Genomic DNA, 23160 nt, shown 5'->3' with positions numbered 1-23160 from the left:
TTACATGTGTGCCATGTATTGTATTGGCTCCAGCCCCTGTGATTTAGAAATGGAAGAAGTTTCATGTATGGATGTATAGTGACAGTGCTTTGACTCTCTTATAATAACCCCAACATCAAACTAAGTCAAAGTTCATTCATTGTACCTGAAATAAACACAAGGGAGAGTGGGACTAGTGGACTGGACTGTCTACTTATCCCTTTTCTTCTCACTCTCTGTCTGACGCATTTTTGGTCTCATATCTCTTCATACCCATAAGCAATTTACTTCTGCTCACCTCCCAGGTCAACAGTAGTGATGCTGAGGTCAGGAACAGCCCTCTAGAAAGACTCATATGCTTACTGCTAGAGCTCCCTCTAGTGACCCCAGGCTTCCCTGCATTCCTGAGCAATAAGTAATTTAAGGGCTAAGCAACATTTCTGTCCCTCACCTCAGATGTTCTTCTATAAGAAGGAAGGCAGAGGTTCCTCTGTTAACCATAGGTTGCCAGATAATGGTACGAAGAAGACTCAGAAAGGTGCCACAAACTAAAAGTACTGGAAGTTCAGGATAATAGTTTTCGATGGGTGCAGAATTGGCTCAGACTCAGGAAGCAAAGGGTGATGGTGCAAGGAACCTCATCAGAATTAGGAGACATTAAGAGTGGTGTTCCACAGGGGTCAGTGCTAGGGCTGGTGCTATTTTTAATATATATATAAATGGTTTAGATAGGAATATAAGTAACAAGCTGGTTAAGTTTGCAGATGATGCCAAGATAGATGGATTTTTCTATTTAATCTGGAATCAGTTAAATCATTACAGAAGGACTTGGACAGCAGACAGGCTTGGACAGATTTGTGGAAGATGAAATTAAAGGTCAGTAAATGTAAAGTTTGAAATGTAGGAAGTAAAAATGTGAGGTTTGAATACACAATAGGAGGTCTGAAAATGGAAAGTGCACCTTATGCAAAGGATTTAGGAGTCGTAGTGGACTCTACACAATCAAGTGCCAAACAGTGTTCAGAAGCCATTAGGAAGGCTAACAGAATGTCAGGTTATATAGCGCCTTGATAAGTGGAGTACAAGTCACAGGAGGTTCTGCTCAACCTTTATAACACTCTGGTGAGGCCTCATCTGGAGTCCTGTGTGCAGTTTTGGTCTCCAGGCTACAAAAAGGACATAGCAGCACAAGAGAAAGTCCAGAGAAGAGCAACTAGGCTGAGTCCACAGCTACAGGGGATGAATTATGAGGAAAGCTAAAAAGAGCTGAGCCTTTACAGTACATATATATATATATATATATATATATATATATATATATATATATATATATATATATATATATATATATATACATATATATATATATATATATATATATATATATATATATATATATATATGTTGCAATAAAACAGACAACAGAGCATAAAGGTTTGGGGTTTTCTGGCCCTGTATACTGTACAGTTTGCAAAAAATTATTCTCCAGGTTAGTGATATCACTTTGAGCATTACAACAGACAGCGTGCATATGATGAGGCAGACCATTTATGGGGTGGGACCGGAAACTGATGGATGGAATGCTGGGAAGGAACCAAGGTGCTGTATGGGAGCCATGATGTCATCAGAGGTGGGCCAGGGGAAGTGAAGGAATGCGGAAGTGGTGGCACGTGGTTAGGGAATCTGTGTACAACTACAGCGGCGTTGTTCCTGCCTTTCTATGAAAATAAAAGAACGAAAGGTTAGTACTCCGCCTTTGTCCCTTGGCACGATATATTACGCTGCTCATTGGGTCTTTACGCGGCTCCCTATGCGCACGTGTGTGACAATAAATATATATATATATATATATATATATATATATATATATATACATATACAGTATATATATATATATATATATATATATATATATATATATATATATATATATATATAGATATAGATATAGATAGATATAGATATAGATATAGATATATATATATATATCCATCCATCCATTTTCCAACCCGCTGAATCCGAACACACACATATATATATATATATATATATATATATATATATATATATATATATATATATATATATATATATATATATATAAATCTCAGTTGTTTACATGTATTTTCATAGTGGCTGAACCACTGGAGATTTAAATGACTTGGGGACCATCTACCATTCATTCAGTAAAATGCTATAATATATAATGCTATATATAATGCTTTTTGATAGTGAAAACTGCCATTAGAATCTATAAAAGTAAAGATGTAAAACACTGTTTTATTACAATTGGAGCACAGGATATATAAATGATTTAGGGTTAGAGTCACAACTTGATGATTTAATATAGTGACTTCTGATAATGTAATGGATAGTATGCAGAGACGGACATCTTGGCCAGGACTTAGCAGGGATCTTAACCTGGTCAGGAAGCCAGTATAGTGGAAGGACCATGGAAGACAACTTATTCAGGACATTGGTGACAGACTCATCGGATTAGGATCCCCATGTGGATGCTCACAGTTCTTGCTAGAACCTGTAGTTCCATGAGGGAGCCGTGTTGGGTTCAATGGGAGCCACCAGGGGGAGCTGAAGGAATTAACAATCCCTACTTTGTGGATTTCCGATTGACCTGGAAGTACTCCCAGGTCCAAGATAAAAGAGACCACTCGACCTCATGCAGGCGAGCTGGAGTAGGGTGGAAGGAGGACAAAGCTCACCTGGAGGTGTGAAGTAGAGAAAGAGAGGAGAAGAATGGTGTTGCATTTGGTTTATGCCCTTCTTGAAGCCTTCATACAAGGTACTTGTGTAAAGAAACCTTTTATTTAGATAGATAGATAGATAGATAGATAGATAGATAGATAGATAGATAGATAGATAGATAGATAGATAGATAGATAGATAGATAGATAGATAGATAGATAGATAGATAGATAGATAGATAGATAGATAGATAGATAGATAGATAGATACTTTATTAATCCCAATGGGAAATTCACATTTATTTATGAGGACATTTATATTAGGACTTGAGTCTGTGTGGTTGTGTCTGGGGTCTGGGGTGCTGTAACGCCCCCTTCATGGTCACAATAGTAAATACAATCCTAGGGTTTTCCCATTATCTTTATTGAAGGATAGGGTTGAATTGGAAGGGCTTGGGGTTCATTGCAGCACCTTGCCATAGCAAATCACCTCCAAGCTGCTTTGTAAGTAAATAACCAGATAACATTTGATTTTGTACATTTTGTTTTTTAGAACTAGAGAATTGTCAGGGTAAATGTGGAAGTCAGGATCACATAGTGAGTCTGAGGCCTGGATTTAGAAAGAAGGGGGAAAAAAAAACAGGAGACTTTGGAAAAATTTTAAAGTAAGGTCTGAAGTGTGCAAAGGCTTTGGAGAGGGTGAGCGTTAGTGATATGTGCAGGTGCTTTAGCGCCGCCTGTATTTTTAGGTGTAATAAAGTGCCCATCAAACTGTTGGCCTTTTGTAGTGCCATTAGGATTCATTCAGTCTAACCTATCTTTAGTTCATCAGCCTCCTTTTATACGGCAGCACAGATTTTCCATTCGAAAAACAAATATTGGTGATTTGTTTTGGTCGAGGTTATGGATTAGTGAAATGTGATATGAGAGAGGGTGAGGTGCCCTTTAACCCGGAATCAGCAATCTTGGCTTTGGGAGCCCCAGCTCAGCGGTGCTTTACTGATTTAATAACTAGGTGGTGCCTTAGATGTAGCATAAGGATTGAAATCCTCCACCATGGGCACTTTAGCACTGCTGGCTCAGGGCCCCCTTTCTGCATTATAACATGCTGTGTTTTGGCAGGAAATCAATAAAGGGAAAATCTGTTCTAATCATCCATACATTTACCATCACAATCAACAATCAAAGCCAAGACCTGGCTCCTTTATCTGCAGGCTGCAGCCTCCCAATTTTCTGCTGTGAAAGGCAGAGTAAATTAGAACTCTTGGTTCCTGTTCGCTGCTCCTAATGGGCATGATTTGTGAACCATTAAATGGGGTTATGTAAATTGATCCTGAGTAGGACGCGGATTCACAGGTGACAGGTGCAGCAATTCCGAGAGACGAGGCCGGAGCCGTTCCACATAAACCCAGTCCAGTTAATTAGGGACAGAAGGAACATTTTATGCCCTGACATGCATATGTAGATGCGGCCTGGGAGTAATTAAAGCAAGGGACCAAACGCGGCCGAGTCGCTCCTCTTTTTCCATCCTTTTCACTTGTTCGCTCGTTCCTTTTGTTGGCGCATTCACTCCTTTCCGTCCTCATTTGATGCGCTCCCTTTTTCCCTTTGTGCTGTCATTTGCTCCTGTTATGTTTTTTTTTATTCCTCCCCTCCTCCCTTTTGTTTGTGCCATCTGATCATTTCTCCCATTTTTCTTTTATTGTCCTCATTTTGCCTTTTCTCCTCTTTTCATTTATTTTCTGATTTGCCTTCCTACTGTTGTGTATAATTATATTTTTTGGCTTATTTTCATTAATTTCAATATTCATGATTTAAGTTCACTTTCTTCATTATAAGTGTTTGTTACTTTCCTGCTTTCTTTTCTGTTAGATTAATTCCTGCCACCAGCCGAAGAAAATAAATTGAAATTTCAATTTTATTGGGTGGCGTTGAGAGTGGGGCAGTACAGCGGCGCAGTGCTAGCAATAAGGAGACCGGGTTTCAACTCCTGGGTCCTTTCTGCAAGGAGTTTCTGTGATCTCCCTGTGTCTGCGTGAGTTTCCTCCGGGAGTGCCAGTTTTCTCTCACAGTTTAAATACATTTCAGGAAGGTGGATTGCTGATGTTAAATTAGACCTAGCATGTGTGTGCGTGTGTGTGGTAAGGTTGTGGAAAAGTGAGGAACTACATGTTCCAAGTAAAGAAATGTTTTGGCAACAACCTGGTCGTCCCTGTTTGCTTCTTTTAAATGAAAATGAAAATACAAAACACCCAATGGTGCGGAGGCAACAAAATAAATCAAAAACAAAATAGCTCCATTCGGGCTTTGTATTGTCACAGGAGCTCCACCCATCGACGTGCTCTGCTCACAGAGTGACGCCTCTTTCTGCCGACCCCATGATTTATAGGAAGGAAACCAGAAGGGGCGGAGTCAGGTGCCCTCACTGGGCATCTTCTCACTGCTGTGGGAGGAATAGGAGAAGACAGGGTTAGCAACAGCGCCCCCTCTTGACCCGGGGTGATATCACATACCTTAATGAAGCCCCAAGGATGATCCATAGATGCGCATGCGTGATGCGGTGTTGTTCCTGCCTTGCACCCTATGCTTGCTAGGATAGGTTTCAGCTTCCTAATAACTCTGTAAGGCAGCGTTTCTCAACCTTTAAGTATTTGCGACCCGAGTTTTCATAACAGTTTTAATCGCGCCCCCCTAACGTTTATTTGAAAGGAGCCCACTAATACCAATTTGTTCTTTTTTAATTAATGATATATCATAGATGCATATTTTATTATACCTACGTAACTTTTATCGACATTTATCTAACTCAGTATTTATTTTTCTAGTATCAGAATGTAGTTTAAGTTCATTTGTTTTGGTTTCAATGGATGTATTTTTCATATTTTCGATTCTGGCTTTCTTTTATTCACCTTTTTGTTACTTCGCGTCCCCCTAGGGAGGCCTGCCCCACAGGTTGAGAACCACTGCTGTAAGGATAAACTGGGATTTGAACATGGTTGGATGAATGGATACGTTGAGGTGTGAATGTTTGTGGACCAGCTTCTTCTCCATGGCTGGCTTCTGCTGCTGGGGTAGGCTTTGCACCTCCACAAACCTGAACTGAATTAAGTGGGTCAGAGAAGGTTATGTGATTTTATGCTATTTAATTTTTAAACTCAGTCTGGACACTGCATTGCAGTAAGGTGGTACCAAAATGGATGGATAGATGGATGGATATTAAGCTGATACTTGTTATCCAAAGCAACTTACATTTTGTAAGGGTAATCAGTTATAATTCAAACCACATTTTTACAGCCTGGATGCTGACTGTGTGTGATATTAACAAGCCTGGTTTTATATAGTGCCTTACCAAAGAGGACACTACGGCAAGGTGCTTTTGTAGATGTGGAAATTCCATCCATATTATTATAGTTGGAGAACCAGCATGTTAAATGACTCACTCAAACAATTCGAGCAGTGTAGTAGGGAGCATTACCCTGCTGAAAGATGTCACTTCTAGTGAGGAATATCGTTTCCATGAAGGTGTATACCTGGTCTGCAATGATGTTTAGGTAGCTAGTATACATCAAATTAATGTCCAGATGAATGCTTTGACACAAGGTTTCCCAATAGAACATTACCAAATGCATCACACTCCCTCTACCATCTTGTTTTCTTCCCACAGTTCCCATCTCCATCAGTTTATCAGTATGCTGCTGCTGGAGTATGTGAATTTCCCCTTGGGGATTAATAAAGTATCTATCTATCTATCTATCTATCTATCTATCTATCTATCTATCTATCTATCTATCTATCTATCTATCTATCTATCTATCTATCTATCTATCTATCTATCTATCTATCTATCTTTTCCAGGTAAACAAGTCACACATTCCCAGCCATCCTCATGATGCATTGGAAAATGGGATTGAGGAGACCTTCTTCCACTAATCTAAGGTCCAGTTCTGATACTTGTGTGCCCATTATAGGTACTTTGAACAGTACACAGGGTTGATATGGGCACTCTGACTGGTCTCATACACAAGCAGTGATGAATGAACTGTATGTCAAGACACAATACTTCCATAACCATCATTAAAATTATCTGAGATTTGTGCCATAGTAGCCATCCAGATGGGACAGCCTTCATCAACACCTTGCAGCAATGACTCATGAATTTTCCCTCCTCAGATTTCAGAAATGCGCTGGCCCAGTCATCTATTTATAACAATTTGGCCTTATCAAAGTCACTCAAGTCTTTACACCTGCCCTTATCTTTTACCTGCAACATGTCAATTACAAGCACCTGATGTCAGCTTACCCTCTAATATATCCCTGACTTTGACGTGTGCCATTGTTAAGAGGTAGTCGACATCATATGGCTCATCACTACAGCAACAGCATTCACAGACTTTATAGATTTAGCACTGGCAGGACAAGCATCACACTGTTCAGAGTGCAGCAAACCTGATTCACTTCAGTACAGCACTTTCCATAGTGAACATATTCCCAAGGTACATTACTGAAGGCAGCAAAATTATGACTGCATTCCTATTGCTTTAATACTGGGAGGAAACACGACATTCATTCACAACTCCAGCACATTCTTTATAACGTCTTTCAGAGGTGACCATGAATTTTAGAGTGTCATGCAGGAGCGTATGTGGATCATCCTCTGGGCTCTTCTGAGGTATGCGCTTCCACACTGGGTCAAGAGGAGGCGCTGGCACTAACTGTATCCTCTGTTTCTCCCTTTACAGTTCCAAGAAGGCACCCAGTTGAGGTCAGCTGACTCCATCCCTTCTGGTTTCCCAGTTACAAGAACACACCACTGGGAGGACGGAGCTCCCTTAATGAGGCTTGAAAGCTGATGGAAACATCCTTCGACAGGACACTATTTTGGTTGTTTATTTAGCACCATCAAGTGTGTGTTTTCTTGGGCTCACATTTATTAAATGTGGTTGGTGCCCCAATATTTCCTCTTGTTTAAACCTGTAGTTCTTCAAACAACCACAACAGCTTCAGTGAAATGGTTTGCTTACTTCTTCACATGGGCAACAAGGTCTGGTTACTGTCTGTGCGCATTCAAATGTTCTCCTCATGCTTGTATGAATTTTCTTCCCACATCCGAAGACATGTGTGGTTGTGTGCCACTTGACTGACTGGTGCCCCGTTTACTGTTTGCTAATGGCTTCAGTCCCCAAGGACCAGAACTTGACTAATCAAGTCTGAAAATAGATTGATGAACCCTTGTAGATGATAGAGCAGCTTTCAAGAAGCACAATGACTCACTGAGGGTCTCAGAATGATAAACTCAATTTTATATAGTGTCTTTCCATGGGGTGTTTAGAGTATTTCAGTGACAAATGTGATTGTGAGTTTATATAGTGCGTTTTCATATTAAACTCCATATCAAGGTTTATTGAGGGTATATACAAATGCACTCCTTGTTTTATATTTCTTCCAATAACAAATCTGATTTAACATATAGTGCCATAATGAACATTACTACAGGGTGATTTGCAGTCAATTTGATTCCACGTTTCTATATTTGGAACCCTTGCCAACTGTGAGCCCCGTTTACTGGTGCACAGTGAGTCACTGGAGGGATGGAATTGATAGCTTTCTGGTTTTTGTTCTAGAGCATTAGCCACTAGGGGGCCCCACTGTCACACTTCTCAAAACACCATGCTGTTATTTTTTACAGCCAGAAGTCTGACAAGGCATATGATGAGCACTGTGGAAGTATTTTTATTTTTGTCTTTGCACAAACAACAGAGAGACAGATCTAGCAGAATTTCTGTAATGTAGATGAAGCTATTTTGGTGTTTTTGTGCTTTCATCAAATAAACTGCCTAGTAGACAGTGCTGGGCACAGCAAGTTAAAGAATCGTTTAATTGCATGTAGTGAGGAAAAGGTCCAGCATAAGCCCAGGGAAGGCAAAATCACAATTACTGTCTTGAACAGTGGACTGCCTGAAGAGGATGTTTGCACAGAATATGAATTTGAAGGCTACAGAAGGAAAACTATTGACTATAGCCATGAGATTATATAGTGCCTTTACATGGTAAACATCATCCCAGGTCATTTTATATATGTCATTCTCATGAGGTTCATCCTCCAAGTTCTTCCCGGGCATGTGATGCCACCCTAGGCAGAGAGGGGGCGCTGCCACTGTCTTGTCCTTTTCTTCCTTCACAGTATAGCAAAACCACCCAATGAAGGCAACTGACTCCGCCCCTTCTGGTTCCAGGGCTATAAGAACTTGACTGCCCAGAAGGAAGTGTCGCTTCTACCTGGAATGACCAGCACTAAGGAGCTTTCCAAATCTGATTGATTACAGCCACTTAATTTTTGTGGTCACAGTTTTGTTTCCTTTTGCACCGTTGTGGTTTTGCTTTTCTTTGGACTTTCTAAGTGCCCCAAAAATTCTCTTTTTTTTCAAGCCTGTTATTCACCCGGACAACCTTAGGTGGCGTAGTGAGCAGGATGGTTGAGCAGATCAGTATTGCAGAACTGGCCCACCAGCTCACCGACCAGGTTAATCAACTGCAAGTACAGTAGGTGGAGTGGCTGCACGCTGAAGCACGACGCAAGGCAATACCTTCAACAGCCTCATTGTACAGTAAAACCTTGGATTGCAAGTAACTTGGTCTGTGAGTGTTTTGCAACCAGAGCTAAAATTTTTGATAAATTTTAACTTGATTAACGAGCGAGATCTTGCAATACGAGTAGTACGTACTGTATACGCTTTATCTGCCGAGCATCACGTGATCACAAATGAGCCGATGGTTTTTCTCTCTCCGCATGATTGTGGGTAATCGTCTCCCATGCTTGGTCTCAGTCGGTGTGCCTCATTCATGTAGTCAACATTCATACGAGTGTATATTGTTTACTATAGCATTGTGACCACGTGTGTGTGCTGTAACATGTGGCTCCCTGTCTTGCACCCCAAAACACGAAGCTGAGTCTCAGTACTTTAGCAAAACCAGCTTTTATTCAGCTTGAAACAGGAACAGCGCGGTTATTTATTGTAGCGGGATCTGCCGCTCTCCTATACAGAGACACAGCAATCAGGCAGGGTCGGGGCCAGGTTAATGGCCAAGTATTACTGTGCCCTTGCATTTATAATGTTCCTTGCATCACCCATTGATGGCAGGTGCTTATAGCATGACCGTGATCTTTTCGGATTCACTTTTGCGGCAAACTGCTACAGCACTGGCAGCCTGCGGTTGCTTTGGGACGCTCTTCCGCATGTTGTCCCATTAGGGGGAATCCCAAAAGAGTTTATAAACCTTATAGTACGTGAATCATTATTTTTATGTTGTGTCCAAGTGTAGTGACTCTTCAGGCAAAAGCAACTGTCATTGGATAGATTTCTTTGTTAAAGTCGCAAAAAAAAGAAAAAGATTCCAATGAGCCAACAGACAGCAGTGATTCCATTAGTTAGAGTGAAAGTCGTCCTACATAATAACCCCCCTCCTCCTCTCTCTCTCGTCTCCCTCACATCAGTCACAATTCATTTCAAAGCTAAAGTGCAGGTTAATTTGTTTTATGTATTTTTAATTTATATTTTGTATTAATCATTTTATATGAATATTCTGGGTTGTAGAACAAATCATCTGAGTTTCCATTATTTCTTATAGGGAAATTCACTTTGATATATAAGTGCTTTGGATTACAAGCACGTTTCCGGAACGAATTATGCTTGCAAACTGAGGCACCACTGTATTTCTATTTACTCTAATAGTGAGGAATAAGTGAATTTTTTATGATATATGTCACAGAAGAATAAAAGTGAATATAGGCCTCCAAAGACCCAAACACAAAAAGTCCCCTGAATAGGCCTCACCCCAGGCAACCTATCCCAAAACTCAACAGCTAGGCTTTGAACTACACAGGCCCAAAATTGCACACAATCTTTAAATCCCTTCTACACTAAGGAAGTTTTGGCACTATTGCACCTAAATTACATACCCAAAGGTTAACAGCTATTACTCTGTTTATGTACAGTAATAAAGGAGCTGCAAATGGCTGAAGAGTAGTGAGTACAACACTTCATATTTTTAAAAGAAAGTATTTAGAAGATTAAAACCTCTCTTTACACCAATATGAACTAAATAAAACAAAAAAAGTATTGGTACTTTAGGGATTTCTCCCTAAAAAACTGAACTTTGCAGTGGATAACAAAGACATTTTATGATGCATAACCCTAGAATTAAGTTCTGTCTGTGCAATAATCTCTCAGCTAGCATTGTACCAAGTTCAGATGGCATATCGCACAGCAGTGCAAGTTATACAGCTTGGCACAAGGTGTCTCACTGTTTGGAAATGTTTGTTCTCTTGCACCGAAACAATCGCTCAAGTCAACTATTGCAGATGCGGTTTTGACAAAATATACAGATACACACAGAAGCAACAAGCAAACAGTTTGCAACTATATACTTATACTTAGGTGCTCATCCAAACTTTTACTTTCAATATTATTTTTCACGCCAGTCCTTAGAGCAATTTATGTTTACCACTAGACACAAACAGACCTTACATTTTGTACACCAGATTGGAGTTTCAGTGCTGCAAGTCACCCAACTCTCCTGCCTTCTACTGCAGTTGCCCTACAGAAGTTCAATGCTTTATGTATTTATTTATTTATGTTGCTTTTTGTTTTTGCATTTCACATCTGCAATAAACTACTGTAAGTGCTGTCACAAACTCGGCAAAAAAAGCCACAAAAAAGGTTTGGGGCAGCCACCCGTATATTATTTTCCATATAGTCCAGAACAGAACTGACTTGATATGAACAAAATGGCGGTTTTAAAGACAGGTACAGAAAGTGACTTCATCAAAGGGACCGTAAAACCTGAAGTGATGTCAATAGAGGACCAGAAGTGACATCATCAAAGTGGCTGGAACCGGAAGTGACGCCATCAGGGCCAAGCGGGATTTCCCGTAACTGGTCTGTAGAGAAGTGAGAAAAAGAGTCAGTTGTACTCCGCCACTTCCCAGTCTGGCTCAGAATTACTCTCATTCAAGCCCTTTAGTTGCTTCCCATGTGCACGTGTGTGACAGTGCATATATACATTGTCATACCAGGTTTTTCCAGAGCTGGGTTACTGAAGTGAGGACAATGCCTTTGCTGGCAGGCCTGGGCCAGGACAGGGAACAGGTAGCCCTAAGCATAGAGTTAGTCATACAGACACAGATACCTAAATCAGTTTGTCTCAGCCACTCTTGAGTCAGAAATGGCCATCACCGGCTCGCGAGCATATGAGACTTGTTCACAATATAATCCGACCCCTTAATTTTTCCCTACAACGCCACCAAAAGAACTTGACACAGCCATGCAAGACTTTTGATCCTGTTTCTAATTGCGCTCTCATCAACATCTCTGACCTCTGGGCCACTGTTCGATTTTGTGTTATTGCGCTAGTTTCTCCCTTCCGAAGTCGAGTGTGAAGCAAGAACAACTAGAAACTGGATGAAAATTGCAGCATGGTGCTGTCTACCTCTTCAGTGATGGGTTGTTGGGGAGGGGGGTTATACCATGAACAAGTCACTAGCTGAAAGTGTTTTTTTATTTTTTCTCAGCTGCTCATGACTCAGTGACACGAGTGGTGTAATGCAGTGACATTCGATCGAGCAGCTTGGGGGAAAGTTGTCACATTAAACTTCTGCACAGAAAAATAATATAAGAAGAACGTGCAGCAGACAGCCTCCAGGTATGGCAAATGAGCCCGTGAAGCTTAAACTGTAAAACTGCATGCCATGACGCTCTGAAGTTATACTAAGCAATAGTCACAAATCAAGTGTAGCGTCGAGTCTTTCAGCGAAAACGCTGTTCTCACTAAAGTTAAAACTTTGCTCATAATCTGACTCAAGTGTTGTGCGTAATGGTGCTCAAAGATGAGCTGTCACATATGCAAAATATTCGCTGCACTTTATGCACAGCTGTGATGTGTAGTAAAAATGACCAATCATAGACGACCACATATCACTGGAATGGTCTGAACCTCCTCTATCCAATGGTAATGAGTCTTTCACTGTATGCAGCTCGACTTAGGTGGGATATTTGATAAAATCAGACTAACTCAACTGCGACAAGCTGCTCACCTCAAGGTTTACGTGTACAAATAGCATATTTTAATAATGAAAGAGAGCAGTCAATATGGAAATTTGTGATTTATTTGAAAGAAAACACCATTGGATATGTAAAAATTCCATTATTGCTGTTCATTGTCTTGTGGGTTTATTGCAATGTACACAAACAGCTTTGAAATATGGTGGTGTCCCGCTGGCGGGACACATCGTAAATAAGTAGTTAAAGTTTAACAACACAGAAAAAAATACTAAAAGAGGCAGGATGAACCTCAGGCCCACAATAACAGGACAACTTTTTTTAATAATAAAAAAAAATATTTGAAAGAAAAATAAAACCAAGAACACAAATCCTATAATAGCACCTTGAATGATAGTGGGGCCAACATACAGAAAAAAGAAAAATATCACAAAAACAAGAGTAACAATCAGAATCAAAGAAGAAGAAGCTTCAACACAACCTGAAGTGTCTCCTTTTATACAGCTGTGACCGCCACTCCAGCTGCATCGCTAGGGGGCTCGGCCCCCTTTGGTGTCTGCTTTAAGGAGTAACAGCTGAGCGCAAAAAACAAACAAATGCAATACTGGCTTGATATAGAATAGGAAAATAGCAAAAAAACCACATTTTTAACAAAAAAATTAATATGTGATAAATACATAGAAAATAAAAGAACAATAACAACTGTAGATGCCAAGGTGAATGGACTGGAATACCAGCTTGGACAGAGAGTGAACCATTACCCAGGCACAACAGAAGTACAGCATGGAAGACGCTGCAACCTGGCCGGGATGATTGTCGATCCTTATCCCAGTCAGGATAAAATACTAATGAATGAACTCTGCAAACATGGATACCAGAGGCAGTTGATACCCCACACAATAGGTGGCAGCATCACTCCAGGTTGGTATCAGTCAGGATTCCTGTAGGGTTGCATGGGAACTGAAGTTCAGAAGAGCAACCCTGTCAGGATCCTTGAGTGCCGCAAGAGGTTGCTGTCGGCTCAAAACTGACCCTGGTTTCCATATGACCTGGAAGTGCTCTGGATCAGGGGTCACCAAGTCCAGTCTCTGGAGGACCACTGTGGCTGCAGGTTTTCATTCTAACCTTTTTCTTAATGACCTGTTTTTTCTGCTAATTAACTTCTTTTGAACTAATTTTAATTGACTTGCTCTTGAAGACTCAGACCCCTTAATTGTTTCTTTTTCCTTAATTAGCAGCCAAGCATTAATGAGATACAAAATGAGCCAAAACAACTGGAGTCCATCACACAATATCTGAAAATAAAGAAAGATGAAGGTCTCAGGAATGCTGATCTGCTCAGGTCCCGAAAACATTTTAACAGTGCTCTTAGAAAGTGAAAATCAACAATTTCAGAAATAGCTGCTATTAGACAAACGAGAGCAGCAACAAGACATGGAATTAATGAACGGGTTTAATTTACAACAAGAATCAGCACCTAATTAAGCAACTATTTGGAGTGAAACTGAATGGAGTCTGAGGCCCTAACTTAACTGGCCTTCTGTTGGCTCACTCACTTCACATTTCATTTCTGTTTGGATGCCATTTAAGGAAAGAAATGAAGCAACTCAGAGGATGATGAAGAAATTCAGGGGAACAAATCTTAAGAAAGCAATTCAACTAAAATGAATTCACAAGAAGTTAATTAGCAGCACAAGCAGGGCACTCATTAAAAAAAGGGTTAGAATGAAAACCTGCAGCCACGGTGGTCCTCCAGGTGGCCCCTGCTCTGGATGACTACTGCTGCATTCCCAGGATCCATTTTGAAGGAGTCAGCCGTATCTCTACGGTGAGTCAGAGTCGAGAGGCAGCAGGCGACACTATTTGTGTATATTGGCTGGTGCTCAGTTGGAAAAAGTGTTGATTGAAAATATACATCTTTTATCTGAGCCTAGAATTTTGCTGGGTGACGTTGTGCCTGTGGTTTGGGGCTCAGTGATGCCCCCTCGTGCTTACACAAGTTATACAAAGTAATAGTCAAAAGACAATAAATAAATTACCATTCAAAAGTTTCCTGGTCACCGTGAAATGTTCATTTTTTTGGTAGAAACTGATATCCATTATCCAACCCGCTATATCCTAACTACAGGGTCACGGGGGTCTGCTGGAGCCAATCCCAGCCAATACAGGGTGCAAGGCAGGAAACAAACCCCGGGCAGGGTGCCAACCCACCGTAGGATATCTATTATTATCAGCATTTTCAAGACACCTTATACAGTATACCGTTCTGATGTACTAAATTAAACACAAGATAGGTGGCAGCCACAATCGAGCTGACATGTTTTGAATAAAACATCCTGGAATGCACAGTGAAAATGAATAAATAATATCAATACCACTGTAATGTTTAGATAATTCAGGTTTGGCAAACAGCTTATTTCAAACAGCCATTAGCAGCAACAGCTTTCTCGAACTATCCACCCACTTCAGCACGGTTGCCGATCTGATTCAAGTACTTTCTGTTTACAGTTTAAAAGCATAAAAGTATATTACTTTATGAAGAGAATTATGACACGACAAACGTAGTCTTAAAGCAGACAGGGCTGAGGCGACGGAGCTCGTCTTTGATGTGTGTACTGAATGCTTTTAAACGGGACGTTTGTGCATATTAAATGCATACATCAAACAATCAGTTTTTAATATCTTTAGGGTTAAGTGCTCTCTTGTAATTCAGCACTAAATGATTTTTTATTAAGTTCTGTTATTGAACATCTACTAGCTACACTGCAGCTCTGATTAAGGCTACGTGCTGTTGAGTAATGGACCAGTCTGAAAAGCTACGCCAAGTGAGGGAGAGCAGATAATAAAATATAATTGTATAACATTCAGCTAATAGCTAACTGACACTATAGTCTGGTATAAAAACGAGAATACTAAATAAATAATCAGCCTGAAGCCTAAATGTTCATTACATGTTCATTAAATGTATTTGTTCGGCTGACATTTTTATGCAGCTAATCATAGGCTCGTGCATGGTAACGCAGAGGGAAGCATACAATTGTGAATGTATAATATACTGTATATCACTTAAAGCTGTATTTTTAAATCTGTGCCCTTTCAAAACACCTTCATTCATTCATTTTTTCAAACCTAGGATTGCCAGACGTCCCTTATATACGGGACATGTCCCATATTTGATCATTTTGTCCCCTGTCCCGTACTGACCTTTCAGGGACACCCAAATGTTCCGTATTTAGTTCATTTTCAAATTGCGTAATAAAAATATATTTTTACTACTTTCTTACGGTACTTAGTTGTAACTTTATAAGTAATTATACTTTCTTTTCTCCAATTCTCTTGATGAAAATAACCCAAATGTAACGAGGAAACGAGTGTTTGCAACTTGTTCAGATGCTATGGTTGGCTGAGGATGGCGACACTCTTACCGTTTCGCTCTCCAGCCGCACTACTGTGCAGTTCTGAATCAGCATTGCAACATACAGTGACTGTCCACAAAGTGTGTTGTTACTACTTTCCACAGCCCACTTTTTTTCTAACTGCCTGTTTTAAATAATAATAATATTTCTCTGTTGTCTGTATTTTCAAATTATTTCACTTTTACAAAATTTTTTTTAGCATGTAATAAATATTTTTCAAATGATTTTACTTTTGTTTTCCTCATAACCCATTAAAATCCTTGCTTTATGTTTTTAACTTATGTCTCTACTTTTGTATAATATATTGGTCTGGGTGTGTAGGGGGAATGTATAAATTTATATATATTGCGATGGATGGCCGGCGAGAGTTTCTGGCCCTCACCCCCAGGCCGCCAGGAGGAGCTCTCCCGACAGCATGGACGTGCCCCAAATTCCAGCAGGGCCTCATGGACTTTGTAGTTTTTATGCACAGCCCTGCTTCTAGCATTGTTATACCATGGAAGACCCAAAGAGTGTCTGATTTAAAGAGAACATGCCGTAGAGCTGAGCGTAAATGGAGGAAAACTAAACTAACTATTGACTATGAAATATTAAAAGTTAAAATAACAGAATACAATAACACAGTCCGTCTTGAGAGGCGCTGCTATTTCTCTAAGATTATAAATAACAATGCTAGTAATCCCAGAGTCTTATTTTCGACGATTGATCGTCTGTTAAACCCAGGTAACTCAAAGGAATGCCTCCTAAGTACTTCCAGTAAAACCTGTGAGGCTATCGCTGTATTTTTCAATCAAAAAATTAATGATATTAGAAATAACATAGTATATCTCCCCAACACTAAGGATCCTCCTAAACCCCAGTACCCCATAATAAACAAATTAAAGTCTTTCACTAGGATAGATTTACCTGATTAACATAAAATAATTTCTCAAATGAAACCCTACACCTGTGCCCTTGACCCAATACCAACAAATTTTTTCAAAGAAGTATCGAGCGTGCTTATTGATAATGTTCTTGACATAGTAAATTCGTCATTAGATACGGGGGTCTTCCCAGACTGTCTTAAGACTGCGGTAGTTAAACCCCTACTTAAGAAAAATAATCTCGATCCCTCTGCTCTTGAAAATTATAGACCCATCTCTAACCTGCCTTTCTTAAGTAAAATTCTAGAGAAGGCAGTCATTATACAGTTAAATGAGCACCTCAATAAACATGCTATTCTTGATAAATTTCAGTCAGGTTTTAGAACAAATCACAGCACAGAAACTGCACTCATTAAAGTAGTAAATGACTTGCGGGTAAATACAGACAGAGGCCATTTATCTGTTCTCATCCTCTTAGATCTGAGTGCCGCATTTGACACCATTGATCATAATATTCTTAAGAATCGCCTTAGTCAATGGGTGGGCCTCTCTGGCAGTGTCTTAAATTGGTTTGAATCCTACCTGGCAGGGAGAAAATTCTTTGTTAGTTGTGGTAATTATAACTCAAAGACACATGATATTCTATATGGTGTTCCACAAGGCTCTATCCTGGGTCCACTGCTCTTCTCAATCTACATGCTTCCATTAGGTCAGATTATCTCAGGGCACAATGTGAGCTACCACAGCTATGCTGATGACACACAGTTGTATTTATCAATAGCACCTGATGACCCCAAATCTCTTGATTCGCTAACACAATGTCTAACTTGTATCTCAGAATGGATGAATAGTAACTTTCTCAAATTAAAGAAAAAACCGAAATCTTAGTGATTGGCAATAATGGATACAATGAGGCTATTAGAAATAAACTGGATGCATTAGGATTAAAAGTCAAATCGGAGGTAAAAAGCTTAGGGGTAACCGTTGATTGTAATCTGAATTTTAAATCGCATATTAATCAGATCACTAGGACAGCATTTTTTCACCTAAGAAACATAGCAAAAGTTAGACCTCTTATATCATCGAAAGATGCAGAGAAATTAGTTCATGCGTTTCTTTTCAGTCGGCTAGATTACTGTAACGCACTCCTCTCAGGTCTACCCAAAAAAGACATCAATCGTTTGCAACTAGTGCAGAATGCAGCTGCTAGAATCCTTACCAGGAAAAGAAAATCCGAACACATTTCTCCAGTTTTGATGTCACTACACTGGTTACCTGTGTCATTCAGAATTGACTTTAAAATTCTGCTTATGGTTTATAAAGCTTTAAATAATCTCGCCCCGGCTTATATATCGGAATGTCTGACATCTTATATTCCAAATCGTAACCTCAGATCCTCAACTGAGTGTCTCCTTAGAATTCCAAGAGCAAAACTTAAAAGAAGTGGTGAGGCGGCCTTCTGCTGTTATGCACCTAAAATCTGGAATAGCCTGCCAGTAGGAATTCGCCAGGCTAATACAGTGGAGCACTTTAAAAAATTACTGAAAACACATTATTTTAACATGGCCTTCTCATAACTTCACTGTAATTTAATCCTGATACTCTGTATATCTAATTCATTTTAATAACTATTCATTCAAAATCTGTACTAACCTCTACTCTCTCTTCTGTTTCCTTTTCCGATGTCCTGTTGGTGGTGGCGTGCGCCACCACCATCTACCCAAAGCACCATGATGTTCCAACAATGATGGATGGATTAAAAGCCAGAAGTCTGTATGACCATCAGCATCAAGTGACTCTGTGAAAAGCCCGAACTACAAAGAGGACTATTTCATTTATGTTAGGTAGAATGCCCAGAGGGGACTGGGCGGTCTCGTGGCCTGGAACCCCTACAGATTTTATTTTTTTCTCCAGCCTTCTGGAGTTTTTTTTTGTCTTTTCTGTCCACCCTGGCCATGGGACCTTACTCCTTTCTATGTTAATTAATGTTGTCATATTTTAATTTCGCCTTGTGCCCTGTGTTGGCTGGGATTGGCTCCAGCAGACCCCCGTGACCCTGTGTTCGGATTCAGCGGGTTGGAAAATGGATGGATGGATGGATGGATATTTTAATTTCTTATTTTGTCTTTTATTTTTCTTCTCTTCATTATGTAAAGCACTTTGAGACTACTTTTTGTATGAAAATGTGCTATATAAATAAATGTTGTTGTTGTTGTTGTTGTTGCTGGATACCTTGGGGACCACCGGGAGTCACTGTAGGGAGGCTCGTGGACTCTTATGTGCCCTATAACCTGGAATTATGTCCTGGTCACGTGAACAAGGACTTTTACCCTGACCCGGAAGTAATAAGGACTTGTGGACTGTTGGGCAGGAACACCTCCGGGTCAGGGAGTATAAAAGGACTCTGGGAAAGCCCAGACGCTGAGCTGAGCTGGGAGGTAGGGTGGCGAAGTGTCTGGGAGTGGAGGATTGGTTATTAGTGTACTTATATGTGTAGTGTGGAGTGGAGGGTGCTTTGTGCACATAGTTATTATAAAATAAATAATAATTATAATTTTACCCAATGTTTGGAGTGGTACCTGAGGGTTCAAGAGATAGATAAGAGCCTCTACTGCTACAATATATAGTAATATAGAGAGAGATTTTAAGAGTGTCCCGTATTTCTACTTTTCTAATCTGGCAACCCTATTTAAACCCATTCCATCCGTTGACCATTGACCCTGATGAACACAGTCATTGGAGTGAGATGTTATCAGGCACAAGGCAGGACCAACACTGAAGGTCTGTCGGCACATTTCAAATCCACTGCGACTCACAACGGGCACAGTGACCATCTGATCAAGAGACGAATGATCGAGATGGGCATAAAATCTGGGCAGCAGAGGCTTATGTAAAAAGTGAAAAGTATAGTCAGACTTACAGTTTAGGAAATAAGTATCTGATCTCCTGCTGAATTTGTAAGTTTGCTCACTTATAAAGAAATGAACATTCTCTAATTTTATGGTAGTTTCAATTTAAAGGAGAGATAGATAGATAGATAGATAGATAGATAGATAGATAGATAGATAGATAGATAGATAGATAGATAGATAGATAGATAGATAGATAGATATGAAAGACACTATATAATAGATAGATAGATAGATAGATAGATAGATAGATAGATAGATAGATAGATAGATAGATAGATAGATAGATAGATAGATAGATAGATAGATAGATAGATAGATAGATAGATAGATAGATAGATAGATAGATACTTTATTAATCCCAAGGGGAAATTCACATACTCCAGCAGCAGCATACTGATACAAAAAACAATATTAAATTAAAGAGTGATAACAATGCAGGTAAAAATGAACAATTACTTTGAATAGACAGAATATCAACTAAAAAGCACATTACATCAAAGTTATAAATTGATTTGCATGTCATTGAGAGAAATAAGTATTTGATCCCCTACAACACAGCCAGAATTCTGGCTGCCAGCACATTGGCTGTGTGCCCATGTGGCACACAGATTACAATCAATCACTCAATCAATCAATTGCAGACACTCCTGATGTCAATTAGTTATGTGTATGAAGCACATACCTGTGTATGTCCACAGAATCAATTTCTTCCATTCCAACCTCTCCACCAGCATGGACAAGACCAAAGAGCTGTCAAAGGATGTCAGTAACAAGAATGTAGACCTACTCAAGGCTGGAACAGCCTACAAGACCATCAGCAAGAAGCTTTGTGAGAAGGTGACAGATGATGGTGTGATTATTCGGAAATAAAACAAATATAAAATGACCATTAATCGTCCTCAGTCTGGAGCTCCATGCAAGATCTTGCTTCATGGGGTGAGGATGATCATGAGAAAGGTGAGGGATCAGCCGAAAACTATACGGGAGGAGCTTGTTCATGATCTGAAGGCAGTTGGGACCACAGTTACCAAGAACACCATTGGTAACACACTACGATGCAATGCATTGAAATCTTGCAGCACCCTCAAGGTCCCCCTGCTCAAGAAGGCACATGTACACGCCTGGATGTTCACTGGCAAATTTAAGACAGCTCTTTGGTCTTGACCGTGATGGTGGAGAGGTTGGAATGGAAGAAATTGATTCTGTGGACAGGTGTGCTTTATAAACACAACTAGTTGACATCAGGAGTATCTGTAATTGATTGATTGATTGCTTGATTGTAATCGCACACAGCCATTGTGTTGGCAGCCAGAATTCTGTCTGGGTTTAAGAGATACTTTTTTTTCTCAATGGCATGCAAATCAATTTATAACTTTTATGTAATGTGCTTTTTGTGGATTTTTGGTTGATATTCTGTCTCTCTCCATTAAAATAAAACTACCATAAAAACTCGAGGGGTGGCACGGTGGCACAGTGGGTAGCGGGTTTGCTTCCCGGGTCCTCCCTTGCGTGGAGTTTGCATGTTCTCGCTGTGGGTTTCCTCTCACAGTCCAAAGACATGCAGGTTAGGTGCATTGGCGATTCTAAATTGTCCCTAGTGTGTGCTTGGTGTGTGGGTGTGTGTGTGCCCTATGGTGGGCGGGCGCCCTGCCCGGGGTTTGTTTCCTGCCTTGCGCCCTGTGTTGGCTGGGATTGGCTCCAGCAGACCCCTGTGACCCTGTAGTTAGGATTTAGCATGTTGGATAATGGATGGATGGATGGATAAAAACTCGAAACTGTTCATTTCTTTGTAAGTGAGCTAACTTACAAATTCATCAGGGGATCAAATACTTATTTCCCCCACTGTACATGCGGGTCAAAATACTCAGGATCTGAGATGAGCAAACAGGTTCAAAGGGGCCAAACTAAACTTTAAGTTGAAGACGAGTTTGATCAAAACCTGAAACAATTTCCTAGAGATATTTTGGGCTTTCAGAATGGCACACCTCCCGTGTAGTTCTAATTTATGCAGCCTCTTTCTAATGGTATTCTCTATGACAAGAGCTACCCAGAAGTCCCATGATGAAATTCTGGAGTTCTTATGGACTTCTTTCAGCGTCTTGCATTCTGTTCACAGGCTGAACTTTTTGGAGCAGCCTGGACTGGACAAGCTGACAAAATGGAAACGTGGTGAGATGTTTGTTATATCTCCTTTATCTATAGATTTTGTTAAAATGAAGATCAAATCTTGATATGTCCATATAGGTTAAAAAAGAAAAAAACAAAAAAGCATTTTATGGTTAGGCACAGTGTAAAAGTCCTTAGCCTTCAGTTCTTTGTGAGCTGCCAGCATGTTCAAATCAATTGCAGAACAAGTTTATTCTTTGGCCTTTAACAATGGAAGTCTTTCTTATTTAAATTGTGACACACAAAGCACCGTCCCAACTGTTATGAACACTGCTCCCTTACCTGGCCAGGAGTCTTTGATAATGGAAATCCAGTGGGGGAGCAGTATTTTCTTTTCATTTCAGGATGAGGAGGTAGAAGGATGTTATGGCGGCTACATCAGGAGTGGCATTCCTTACGACCACTGATCAGCATCTGGGATGGACTTGGGACCCTGCAAAGTCAACTTCCTGCTATGGACAGAGCATCCGACCCATACACAAGCCCTATTATGGACATCTCCAGGGAAGCAAGGGAGTTGTGGTTCCATGGGCCTGCATTTTTGGGTTCTGTGGGGGTCACTAGGGGTGGCTCTTAGATATTGATGTTACAAGGACTGTGGTTGTCCTGCCTGACTCGGAAGTGCTTCCCGGGGGCAACAGATTAAGCACTGGAAATACTCCCAGGTCTGGAATTAAAGGAGATCCCTCCATTCAACTCAGGAGGAGCTGGAATTTAGTGTGGAGAAGAGCATGGAGTTGTAGAAAAAGAAAAGGGAGAGAAAGAAAAGAAAAAGTTGTGCTGTACAGCTGAGTTGTGCTGAAGGTATTGTTTAAATTAAAAATGCTTTAATTGAACTAGAATTGTGTTGCCAATGTCTCTGAGCGTTTGGGGTGCTGGTATGCCGTGTCTCACACGTGCGCATGGGGGAACAGTTTACAGGCTCAAATAGTGTTATTTATCAGCCACACCAGGGGTTGGCACTCTCACCTGATCCTCTCTCCTCTTGTTCCTCTGCAGTACAGCTGAAGACCCTGCCTCCCAATAACATCGCCGCTGGTCCACCGTCTATTGACATCACCTTCGAC

This window comes from Erpetoichthys calabaricus, chromosome 16, assembly GCF_900747795.2.
Source record: "Erpetoichthys calabaricus chromosome 16, fErpCal1.3, whole genome shotgun sequence".
Lineage (NCBI taxonomy): Eukaryota > Metazoa > Chordata > Cladistia > Polypteriformes > Polypteridae > Erpetoichthys > Erpetoichthys calabaricus.
Note: the sequence above shows the minus strand (reverse complement) of the source record.